Raw genomic sequence first — 11,851 nt, 5'->3', positions numbered from 1 at the left:
TACGACCGAGCTAACATTTATTGTTCTTTATACCTCCAGCACCTAGTATAGTCCTTGACATAAGAAACGCTCAAAAAATAATTGTTGAATTGAGCTATGTTCTTTCCCTCATTTTATTATGACTTATATTCTCTAGAGTTTATAACTCCATTGGTAGAATAAATCAGTCTTTTTGGAGACTAAATTTGCAAGACAAACTGTAAGAGAAATTTATTCTTAGAAATTCATGTCAGCTCCATCCACCAAAAAGTACCTTATGATTGAGGGAATTTCCTTTTTCCTAGCACACGCTTCAGAAATAGGTTATAAACACAGCCCTAGCTCAAGTATCTGATAACTGAAAACAAGTATTTCATTAAATCCAAATCACAATTATAGTAATTCATTCTGCTTTTGGTTAAATTGCATTTTATTCTTCTTCCTACATAGTTCTCTTGAAGTTGAAATCCACTGCCTAGAAATTTTGAGAAATTTTAAAATTCAAATCAATGATTATTTGCTCAGTTTCACATATATATATATACATACATACATACATACATACATGCTGGAACCATATCAGGAGCTTGTCTGTTGAAGAACCCCATGAAAATAATAAAAGCACTAATGACTTATCAGTACTGGACTAAAAGTATGTACAGGATTTGGAGCAGCATAAAGAATTCTTATATTTCTTTTATTACTAGATCAGGAAGGGAGACTATAAACCTAGTATTCTAAAAAACGGTTACTGATCTTCTTGAACAAAAAGCCCTTATGACATCCAGTATTCTCTTCTTGTTGAAAATGCATATTTTACAAGTGTTATCACTAAAAGCTTGAACTGATCTACACTGGTTCTAGGATTCAGGTATGTCTGAGGACAGGTTGGACAAACCCAGCAAAATTACCTTCATAGAAGAGAACCAGGAACCTCCTGAGAAGGAAATTCTAAGCAAAAAGGACAGAGGAGCAGAAGTCTCATTCATCCAAGGACCAGAGGTGAAAGTGAGCGAGAAAGGGTGACTTTGAACACATCAGAGGTTCTGCAAATCACATCACTCTGCCCACTGACTTCCACCTGTGCAGACTCGTCATCACCTATGTGAAATCATTCTCCATCCTGATTCATTTCTAATGGACAGTCATCTCAGAACAAGTGTCACGTTCCTTGCTATCCCTTTTTCATCTCCCACTCCAAGAGGAAGACTTTTCCAATAGGTCATGTTCTTTGACACTGATCTGTTGTGTGACCTTGAACGAGATGCTTAAACCATTCTGTACCTCAGTTTCCTCATAGGCAGTAAAAGGTTAATGATACGACTTACCTCCCAAGATTAGAAAATTAATCCAGAGATGCCTGGGTGGCTCAGTTCGTTAAGCAGCTCACTCTTGATCTCGCCTCAGTTCTTGATGTCAGGGTTGTGAGTTCAAGCCCCATGTTGGGCTCCACACTAAATAAATAAAAAGATTAGTCCAAAAAAAATTTTAAGAGAAAAAGTAATCAAAAAGATGAAATGATTAATCAAGGATTAGAAGAGTTAATAGAAAAAGAGTAATTAAAACAGTTTGATACATAAAGCACTGAAAACAGAGCTTAACACATAGTAAGCTCTTAGCAAATAACAACTATTATTATTCCCTCTCGTCCTACCCCCCTCCTCCCCCACCTTACCCTTCTTCCTCCTATCAATAAATATGTCTCCCCCTCTGTACTCTCTCTTTTTCTATTCTTCACTCCTACTCCTTTCTCTTTTCCTATTCTTCACTCCACACAGTAAAATGGAGGGGAGGGGAAAGGAGGAGAGCTGCCAAGGAGTATGTGAGCATTTTTCATATACTATATGAATTCATATCCATATATTTCTTATATAAATTTCATAAAAGTCTCATCAACTAAGTGTTATCACTAATATTTTTTTTCATTTTACAGATGAAAAAATGAGACACAAAAAGGTAATTAGGTTGTGGCATGTTTGGCCTCTGAAGTTTCCATGTTTAGCAAATGTAAATTTTTTGGCTATTTTTTCTCTCTCTCCCTCTTTTAATTGAGATATAAATAATATGTACCATTATATTGGTTTCAGGTGTTTTTTTGCTATTTTATTTTTCACTGAAGTATAATTGACATACATTATATTAGCTTTAGGTGTACAGCATAATGATTCAATATTTGTATGTATTGTGCAACAATCACCACAGTAAGTCTGGTTAACACCAACCACCATACATAGTTACAAAGTTTTGTCTTGTAATGAGAACTTTAAGATCTATTCTCTTAGCAACTTCCAAGTATGCACTACAGTATTATCAGCCATAGTCACCAAGCTGTACATTATATCCCCATGACTTATTTATTTTATAACCAGAAGTTTGTACCTTTCTGATCACCTTAGCAATGTATTTTTAAAGTTTTTTGTCTAGCATTTTTAGATGTTTTATGATAAGGATGATTTTTCAGAGTATCTTGTCATATTGCTACATAGGAATTTATGGTCAGAGTTTAAAGACTAAATTGCAGAAGTGGGATTGATTGCTCTCTTCTTTATTAATTATTAATGTTTCCCTCTCTAAGAGGTCTTTCCCAGTTATGAGAAACACACTGTAATATCTCCTTTCTTAAAATAAATTCTATTGACCCCTATAGTGAATGCTATTGGCATCTCTCCTCGATCCTCCCTCCCCGTTTTTTTTTTTTACCAAGTTGATGGACCCATCACCAGCTGCAATGCTGGCTGCTAATAGTTCACAGATGCCCCTGTCTCTGTTGCCTTGTCCTTGGTCAAAGGGAAGCTGCCTGGCCCAAAAGGTTACACACCTCCAACTGGGAACAGCTCACCACTCATGACTGCAGGACATGGGAGTACAGAAGTCCAGCCCTTTGCAATAAGGTAGGACCAACTTTGTGGTGCAATTCATACTCTGGGGTGAAGCAGACCCCAGCTGAAATCTCATCCTTGATTCGTTCCTTCCCCTCCCCTCTCCTGCTTCCTTCACTCCTCCTGTCGGATTTGGCCAGCGCAGCCTGGGACCGCGAATGAAAAGACTACTCCAGACACCTCTGTGACAGACTCTGCCTCCACCTTTATTGTGAATGTTATCAATGCCGCAATGGAAAAAGAAAAACAAGAAGGAATGTGAAGCTGTAATAATCAAGATAGTGGCACAGGGAGTATCATGTGACTAGAACAACCTGTGCTGGTGAGGGGAACGCAGACAGGGAGTGTGTGGAGTGCGTGACCTCCAAAGATCAATGTTTCTCCTAAGTCAAGCATTCACTCCCTGGGTGAGTACGTTGAGCCGCAATGAGGATCCGGCTGTTTTCAGCCCAGAAACAGGAAAGGAGGCCCAGTTTTCTGGACACTCCTGTGCTTTTCAACTAGTCTTGTCCACACAGGCTTATGTTTATTAAATCTCCTCTAGCCAGGCATTATGACTTCCGACACCTGCAACCCAAGACATTCCCTCTGTAAACCACATGCACCTACGTCTCCATCTCAAGCTCTCCTTCTAAGAATCTCAACCTAACATTTTCTCTAGCTACTACACAATCTCTCTGTTACAGCGAAATTCCTGAAATGGTCATCTAAACTTGCTGCCTCAGCCTCCTTAACATTTTTTCTCTCTTGAGCCTACTCCAATAAAATGTTCATGCCCACTGTTTTACTACAGTAGCTCTTGGTCACAAATGATGTCCACATTCCTAACCCTAATGACAGTGTTCGTCACCCATCTTGCTCATACAATTAGCTATATTTGACATAACTGATATTCCCTCTGTAGAACACTGTCTCCTTCTTGCTTCCACACCACCACTGTCTCTGCTCTGTGTCCTCACTCCTCCCTTACTTCCTTTGCTACTTCTTCCTCCACTCTCTGGTCTCCAAATCTTGGACCTTTCTCAGGGCTTAGTCCTTGAACTTCCTCTACTTCTTCCTCAATATCCACTGTCTGAGTGGCATCATCTCATATCCAACTAACTGACACTCCCAAATTTATACCTCTAACCCTGACTTCTCTTCAAATCCCAAAGTCATATATCCAACTGCATATCCCACATCTGCATTTGGATGTATATGGGTATCTCCAATTTAAGATGTCCAAAGTCAGACCTACAAATCACAACCCATCCTCCAGCCCAAAAACATTTCTCTCATACCTACTTCTTTCTCATACCCCCACCTTCCTCATTTCAGTAAATGTCAATACTACCTTTCCAGTTGCTCAGGCCATAAACCTGAAAGTTATTTTTAATTTCTCTCTTTCTATTACACTTTACAGGTAGAATCTGTTGAGATATCCAATCAGATCGGCTTCCAAAGTGAATCGCAAAGAATCCTTCTTCAAAGTCCACTGCTATTACCCTAGTCCGCAGCACCATTGCTTTAGCCTTAATTATTGAAATCGCATCCTAACTGGTCTCTTGCCTCCACCCTTATACCTGATGCCCTATTGTCCACAGAGTACCCAGAGTGATCTTATTAAAATTCAGATACATCATTTCTATACGTAAGTTCTTCCAGTAGCATAGTGTGGTGGCTGGAAGAATGGACTCTAAGCAGCTTTGGGTCAAATTTGGGTCAAAGCTGCTAAGAGAATAGATCTCACTGCACTCTGGGCCTCAGACTTCTTATCTATAAAATGGGAGAAAATAAAATACCTACCTCTTAGGTTCATTATGACAATTAGATGAGTTTCTATTGAGAACAGAGCCTGATGTCATATGACTGTTTAATAAATAAAACAGTGGCCCATCCTGCTCAGAGCAAAAGTCTAAGCCCTCTCTTCTCTTACCCCTCATTCACTCCATTCTAGCCAATATGGCCCTTTTGTTTTGGAAGACAGAGCTGAACAAGGAACATACCAAGCCTGCCCACACCTCTGCTGTCACACCAAATATATACATGTCTCCTTCCCTCAGTTCCTTTCAGGGTTCTCCTCAAAACCCACCTTATCAATGAAGTTTTTGCTGTACATAAATAAAATAGCTGACTGTTCTCTGACACTCCTTCTCCATCTAGCCCTGCTTTATTTTTCTCCATATTGCTCATTACTTTCTAACATAGTATGAGTTCTCCTGTCTTTTTTATCACGCCCTCTGCCCCGCTGCAGCATATGCTCTTTAATGGGAGAGATGTTTTGGTCTATTTTATTCACAACTTTATTCCAAATAGCCCCTGCCTAGAATAGTATCTGGTATATAACAGCATTCGCTGCTTACTGAATAAATGCACCAGTGAATGAATAGGAAGGCAATAAGGAAGTTGTTAAAATGTTTTACTTGGGTATGAATGAGATATGAATTAGGAAAGTAGCAGTGGGAACTGAAGGGGGAAAGTGGCATGATCAAAGAGACACAGCAAACAGGGTCAAAAATGAGAGAGAAGGAATTCAGGGAAATTATTTTGTGATGCTAGCCAAGGTAGAAAGGCAGAATAAAATGGTAGAGCTCAAAAGCAGAATAGAAAAAACACAAAAGGAGAAGTCCATTTGAGGGAAAATACAACAAACCTAAGTTACAAGAAGCAGACAAACATCTGTGGCCAGCAGGTGGTTGGAAATCCAGCTTCATTAACAAGAGAGATCAGCTCTGTAACTGGGTTGGAAAGTCACCAGGATACACTGTCATTCAAAACCCAATGACTGAATGCAGTTGCCCAAGGGAAAAGAGTGTGATCAAGAAAAAGGAAAGATGACACTTGGAGAACATCTGTATATGTGCAGATGAAAGAGAAGCTAGTGGAGGAGACGGTAGGAAGGAAATATGAACAAGAATGTTTTAAAAAGAACTGTAATGTATGAAAACATAATATAGATGTAAAAAATACAATTTCTAATGTAATATCCAGTAGCTGCTAAAATGATAAATTGTATCAACTAGAAATTTTTTCAATTCCACCAATAATCACAATAGTAGAAGTGGCAGAATGCAGGATTTTCACACCTTCTAAAAAGTCTGAGCAGATGGGATGCTGTTGCAGATCCGTCTAGAAACAGGGAGCTCTCCTGAGCTCCTCTCCTATCTTCCAGGTCAGATCAGCCTCTCACGCATTTTCTAAGACCCTCGGTATGTTCAGTGCAGAATTATGCTTTCATTATCTCACTATCTTAGCCTTGGCTCTCAAGACTCTCTTCTCTAATAATGTTCTTACTGATTCTACAAGGTCCCATTTCATCAACACTTCTTTGTTCCAGAAATGTAATTATGTGGTGGTCACTACTTTTCCACAGTCTTAGCTGAATCCTTTTGTCCTCTGTGTACTATTAGCAGCATCTTCAAGATAAAATACTTCTTTCTGCCTCCTCCACCTTTTGGCATAAGAGATTATCCTTTCACTCTAAGGTCTCCAACAGTAAGTAAGTCATGATGTCTAACTACTCACATATTTTGTACCTAACAAGCTATCTTAAACAGTGATGGAAATGGTAATTATTTACTCTGGGAGTCCTGTCAAGGTCACCGTAAAATCATTACCACGCTGTTAAATTGAACTAGAAGGTTCTTCTCTTTTCCTCTATTGATCTTATGGGTGAATTACCCCCAAAAATCTTTCCAATGTGCTATTGGCTAATTCATTGTCAGTGCGATATATATTAAGTGGAATAGAAACAGCATACATCTTACTTGTAATATGTTTTAGATGCACAAATTTGAAATTTATAGCAATGTTCTCCAGCAATGCAATATAGATGAAAAAATACAATTTCTAATGTAATATTCAGTGTTCATAAATATGCCAGCTTGGAAATTACAACAAGCAATGTACAGAGTAAGAAAATCAATAGACTCTGGGCACTAATACTATTTCTCAAGACAAGGGTTTATCTTGTGTGGCAATAAATGCACCTCTGTTCTAACAAGGAAAGTTGTATTATGATGAAAAAATGACAATACCATATACAATCACTATGTTTTCATTCCCCAGGTGTCAAGTGTACAGGTGGGGCAGGTCTTTATAGCTGCTCATTCATGGGCTGTCACATTGGGGTGGGGTGTTGTTGAGGTAGGTTGTCAGTATAGTAATGGAAGTAGGGTAGAGTCTGGGGACCTGAAGAGAATGGAGTCATGTTCCTGCCAATGCTGTACTCTCAATTAGTAGAACATGAAGCCTATCTAACATTCTAAAAATGACTTGTAAAAATTCCATATCCATGTGTTATATATTTATACATATACATATACATATATATGTATATGTATGTATTATGTATGTGTGTGTATATACATATGTGTATACATAAGTGATTTTTTGGCCAGAGAAGTATTGCTTCGGTCATTCATTCCACATACATTCATTGGGCATCTCCATATGCTAGATACCATGATAGATTCTGAGATATTATCCGTGAACGCTGGCATCACACAGCTTACAGTCTAGACAGACTGAGAAAATTCTGTCTACATGCAAAACATGATTAGGAGAATTGAAGCTGGGGCATTTGTATATATACCTATTTATTCAACAAGCACTATCCAGTTCACATTTAGTGTGCATTTAAAAAGAGGAGCAGTGCAAAACAATATATACCTACAGTCCTTGTCCCATGATTTGCAACATATTAAAGAAATATTTGTTCAGCAGACCCGGGGGGAAAAAAACCTGAAGGGCAGCTATGTATAGTGTGTAGGGGCATGCTAGAGAAATGAGGAGTAACAATAACCTTTCCTACTAACTCTTCCTCTTGCTCCCTCTACTCTGTTCAGACCCTCATGCTGTTGTTCCTGACTTTGGCACCTCCTGCCTCAGGACATTTACTTTGACTATCTCCTCTGCCATGAATACTTTTCTGCAGATAACTACATGATCAGCCCCCTCATTTACTTCAAGTTTTTGATCAAATACCTTCTCAATGACACCAACTTTTTCAAACTATGTAACATAGCAATGCACTGGCCTCTGGTATTTCTGGTCCTCCTTACCCTACTCTACTTTCTCTTTTTCCCATAACACTTGTCACTTTTTTAATACACTAGATCATTTGCTCATGTATTACATTTACAGTGTATTGTTAGTTTTCCGCTATTAGAATATAAGCTCCACAAAGGCAAGGATCTTGTTTTTCTCCCGGTGAATGCAAAGCACCTAGAAGAGTGTCTTGACATGGTAGGTACTCAAAAAGTATTTGTTCAATGAATGACAGTGATCATACTAATATCAACTGAGGGCTGAATTTGTGTCAGACAGTATACTAAACACTTTAACTATATGGTCTCTTTAAATCCTCATAATGCAGTATCCCTTTTTTAACCTCAGAGTAGATTCTAGTTGCAGTTTTTATTTACAATTAACCAAAAGGAATTCATTGAACATTTATTGGAAAGTTCAAAGAATGTATGTGAATGCTGGAGAAACTGACCCATGAGACTGACACAAAGCATTATTCAGATTCTACCAGGGGCAAAATCCACTGAGGACACCATCCTTGGTAGAGCCATCACAGGACCTTTTCAACCACACAGCTGGACTCTGCTGGTCCTACACTCTCACCATCAAGATGCCAGTATCCTTCACTCCTCCAGATAGATCTGAATTTCCACTATGCCATTATTTCCTTTCAGCTTGAAGAACTTCCTCCAGCCCTTTTTTATTTTTTTCATCATTTTTTAAATTTATTTTCAGCATAACAATATTCATTGTTTTTGTACCACACACAGTGCTCCATGCAGTCCATGCCCTCTCTAATACCCACCACCTGGTTCCCCCAACCTCCCACCCCCCACCTCTTCAAACCCTTCAAATTGTTTTTCAGAGTCCATAGTCTCTCATTGTTCACCTCCCCTTCCAATTTCCCCCAACTGCCTTCTCCTAACTCCCCATGTCTTCCATGCTATTTGTTATGCTCCACAAATAAGTGAAACCATATGATAATTGACTCTCTCTGCTTGACTTATTTCACTCAGCATAGTCTCCTCCAGTCCTGTCCATGTTGCTACAAAAGTTGGGTATTCATCCTTTCTGATGGAGGCATAATACTCCATAGTGTATATGTACCACATCTTCCTTATCCATTCGTCCGTTGAAGGGCATCTGGGTTCTTTCCACAGTTTGGCAACCGTGGCTACTGCTGCTATAAACACTGGGGTACAGATGGCCCTCCTTTTCACTACATCTGTATCTTTGGGGTAAATACCCAGTAGTGCAATGGCAGGGTCATAGGGAAGCTCTATTTTTAATTTCTTGAGGAATCTCCACACTGTTTTCCAAAGTGGCTGCACCAACTTGCATTCCCACCAACAGTGTAAGAGGGTTCCCCTTTCTCCATATCCCCTCCAACACATGTTGTTTCCTGTCTTGCTAATTTTGGCCATTCTAACTGGTGTAAGGTGATATCTCAGTGTGGTTTTAATTTGAATCTCCCTGATGGCTAGTGATGATGAACATTTTTTCATGTGTCTGATAGCCATTTGTATGTCTTCATTGGAGAAGTGTCTGTTCATATCTTCTGCCCATTTTTTGATATGATTGTCTGTTTTGTGTGTGTTGAGTTTGAGGAGCTCTTTATAGATCCTGGATATCAATCTTTTGTCTGTACTGTCATTTGCAAATATCTTCTCCCATTCCGTGGGTTGCCTCTTTGTTTTCTTGACTGTTTCCTTTGCTGTGCAGAAGCTTTTGATTTTAATGAAGTCCCAAAAGTTTATTTTGGCTTTTGTTTCCTTTGCCTTTGGAGACATATCTTGAAAGAAGTTGCTGTGGCTGATATCGAAGAGATTACTGCTTATGTTCTCCTCTAGGATTCTGATGGATTCCTGTCTCATGTTGAGGTCTTTTATCCATTTTGAGTTTATCTTTGTGTACGGTGTAAGAGAATGGTCGAGTGTCATTCTTCTACATATAGCTGCCCAGTTTTCCCAGCACCATTTATTGAAGAGACTGTCTTTTTTCCACTGTATATTTTTTCCTGTTTTGTCGAAGTTTAGCTGACCATAGAGTTGAGGGTCCATATCTGGGCTCTCTACTCTGTTCCACTGGTCTATGTGTCTGTTTTTATGCCAGTACCATGCTGTCTTGGTGATCACAGCTTTGTAGTAAAGCTTGTAGTAAAGTGATGCCCCCAGTTTTATTTTTGTTTTTCAACATTTCCTTAGCGATTCGGGGTCTCTTCTGGTTCCATACAAATTTTTGGATTATTTGCTCCAGCTCTTTGAAGAATACCGGTGGAATTTTGATTGGAATGGCATTAAAAGTATGATTGCTCTAGGCAGTATAGACATTTTAACAATGTTTATTCTTCCGATCCAAGAGCATGGAATGGTCTTCCATCTTTTTGTGTCTTCTTCAATTTCTTTCATGAGTGTTCCGTAGTTCCTCGAGTACAGATCCTTTACCTCTTTGGTTAGGTTTATTCCCAGGTATCTTATGGTTCTTGGTGCTATAGTAAATGGAATCGATTCTCTAATTTCCCTTTCTGTATTTTCATTGTTAGTGTATAAGAAAGCCACTGATTTCTGTACATTGACTTTGTATCCTGCCACGTTACTGAATTGCTGTATGAGTTCTAGTAGTTTGGGGGTGGAGTCTTTTGGGTTTTCCATATAAAGAATCATGTCATCTGCGAAGAGAGAGAGTTTGACTTCTTCATTGCCAATTTGGATACCTTTTATTTCTCTTTGTTGTCTGATTTCTGTTGCTAGGACTTCTAATACTATGTTGAACAAGAGTGGTGAGACTGGGCATCCTTGTCGTATTCCTGATCTCAACGGGAAGGCTGCCAGCACTTTTTTAATGTGTGGTTCTGCTGGTGACAAATTCTCTGTTTCAATTTATCTGAAAATGTCTTTCTCCTTCATTTTTGAAACATATATCCACTGGATATAGAATTATAAGTTTATAGTTACTTTCTTTCAACCCTGTAAAGATTCATTTCCATTGCTGTCTGGTTTCTATTGTTCCTGAAGACAAGACCGCCATTATTGTTACCGTTTGTTATGCTCTCCTGTATGCAGAATATCTTTTTCTATCTCATTGTTTTCAGATTTTTTTCTTCTGTAAATTTCATTGCTGAACTTTCCTGGTATGTGGGCTAAGTGGGTGTTTTGTTTTGTTTTGTTTTGTTTTGTTTTTAGCAAAGTTGGGAAAGTTGGGAAGTTATTTCTAACCCATTTTCTTTTTCCTTTCTTTTTAAGTCCCATTGTGCATAGAATGCTTGATAATTTCCCCCAGGGTCATTGAAGTTCTGTTTTCAATATTTTTTCCTGTGTGCTTTGGTTTGAATAATTTCTACTGAATGGTTTTCTGTTGGGTTTAACCAGTTGTTATTCCCATGCAGCATTTTTATTTTTAATTTCAGAGATCATATCTGTCAGTCCTAGAATTTTCATTTGACTTTTTTTTAGAGTTTCCAGATCTCTCCTGAAATTTCCCATCACTTTACCCACAGTAGAGTCAAGAAAAATGCCAAATCTCTAGCAAAACTCATAGACAAACACACATGCACGCACACACACACACACAGTTGGGTGAATGGGGGAGAAGAGAAAGAACAAATTACCTACATGAGGAATAACAGCAGGGATTTTGCTACACTATACTGTAGACAGTAGCACAGTATTACAAGTAATACTATGCTAATAAATTTAACAACTTAAATGAAATGTATGAATTCTTTGAGAAACACAACTTTCCAAAATCAACCAAGCACAAATACAAAATCTGAATAGGCTGATATTTATTTTTAAAATTGAAGTTGCCTAATGAATTGTTGAACACTACATCAAAAACTAATGATATACTATATGTTGGCTAACTGAACATAATAAAAAAAAAAATTGAAGTTGTCTTTTAAGCCTTCCCACAAAGAAAATTGAAGGCCCATATGGCTTCAGTGGTTAATTCTATTAACCACTTAAGAAAGAAATAATACTGAATTT

The sequence above is a fragment of the Lontra canadensis genome, unplaced genomic scaffold (genome assembly GCF_010015895.1).
Source record: "Lontra canadensis isolate GAN:19392208 unplaced genomic scaffold, GSC_riverotter_1.0 scaffold59, whole genome shotgun sequence".
Lineage (NCBI taxonomy): Eukaryota > Metazoa > Chordata > Mammalia > Carnivora > Mustelidae > Lontra > Lontra canadensis.
Note: the sequence above shows the minus strand (reverse complement) of the source record.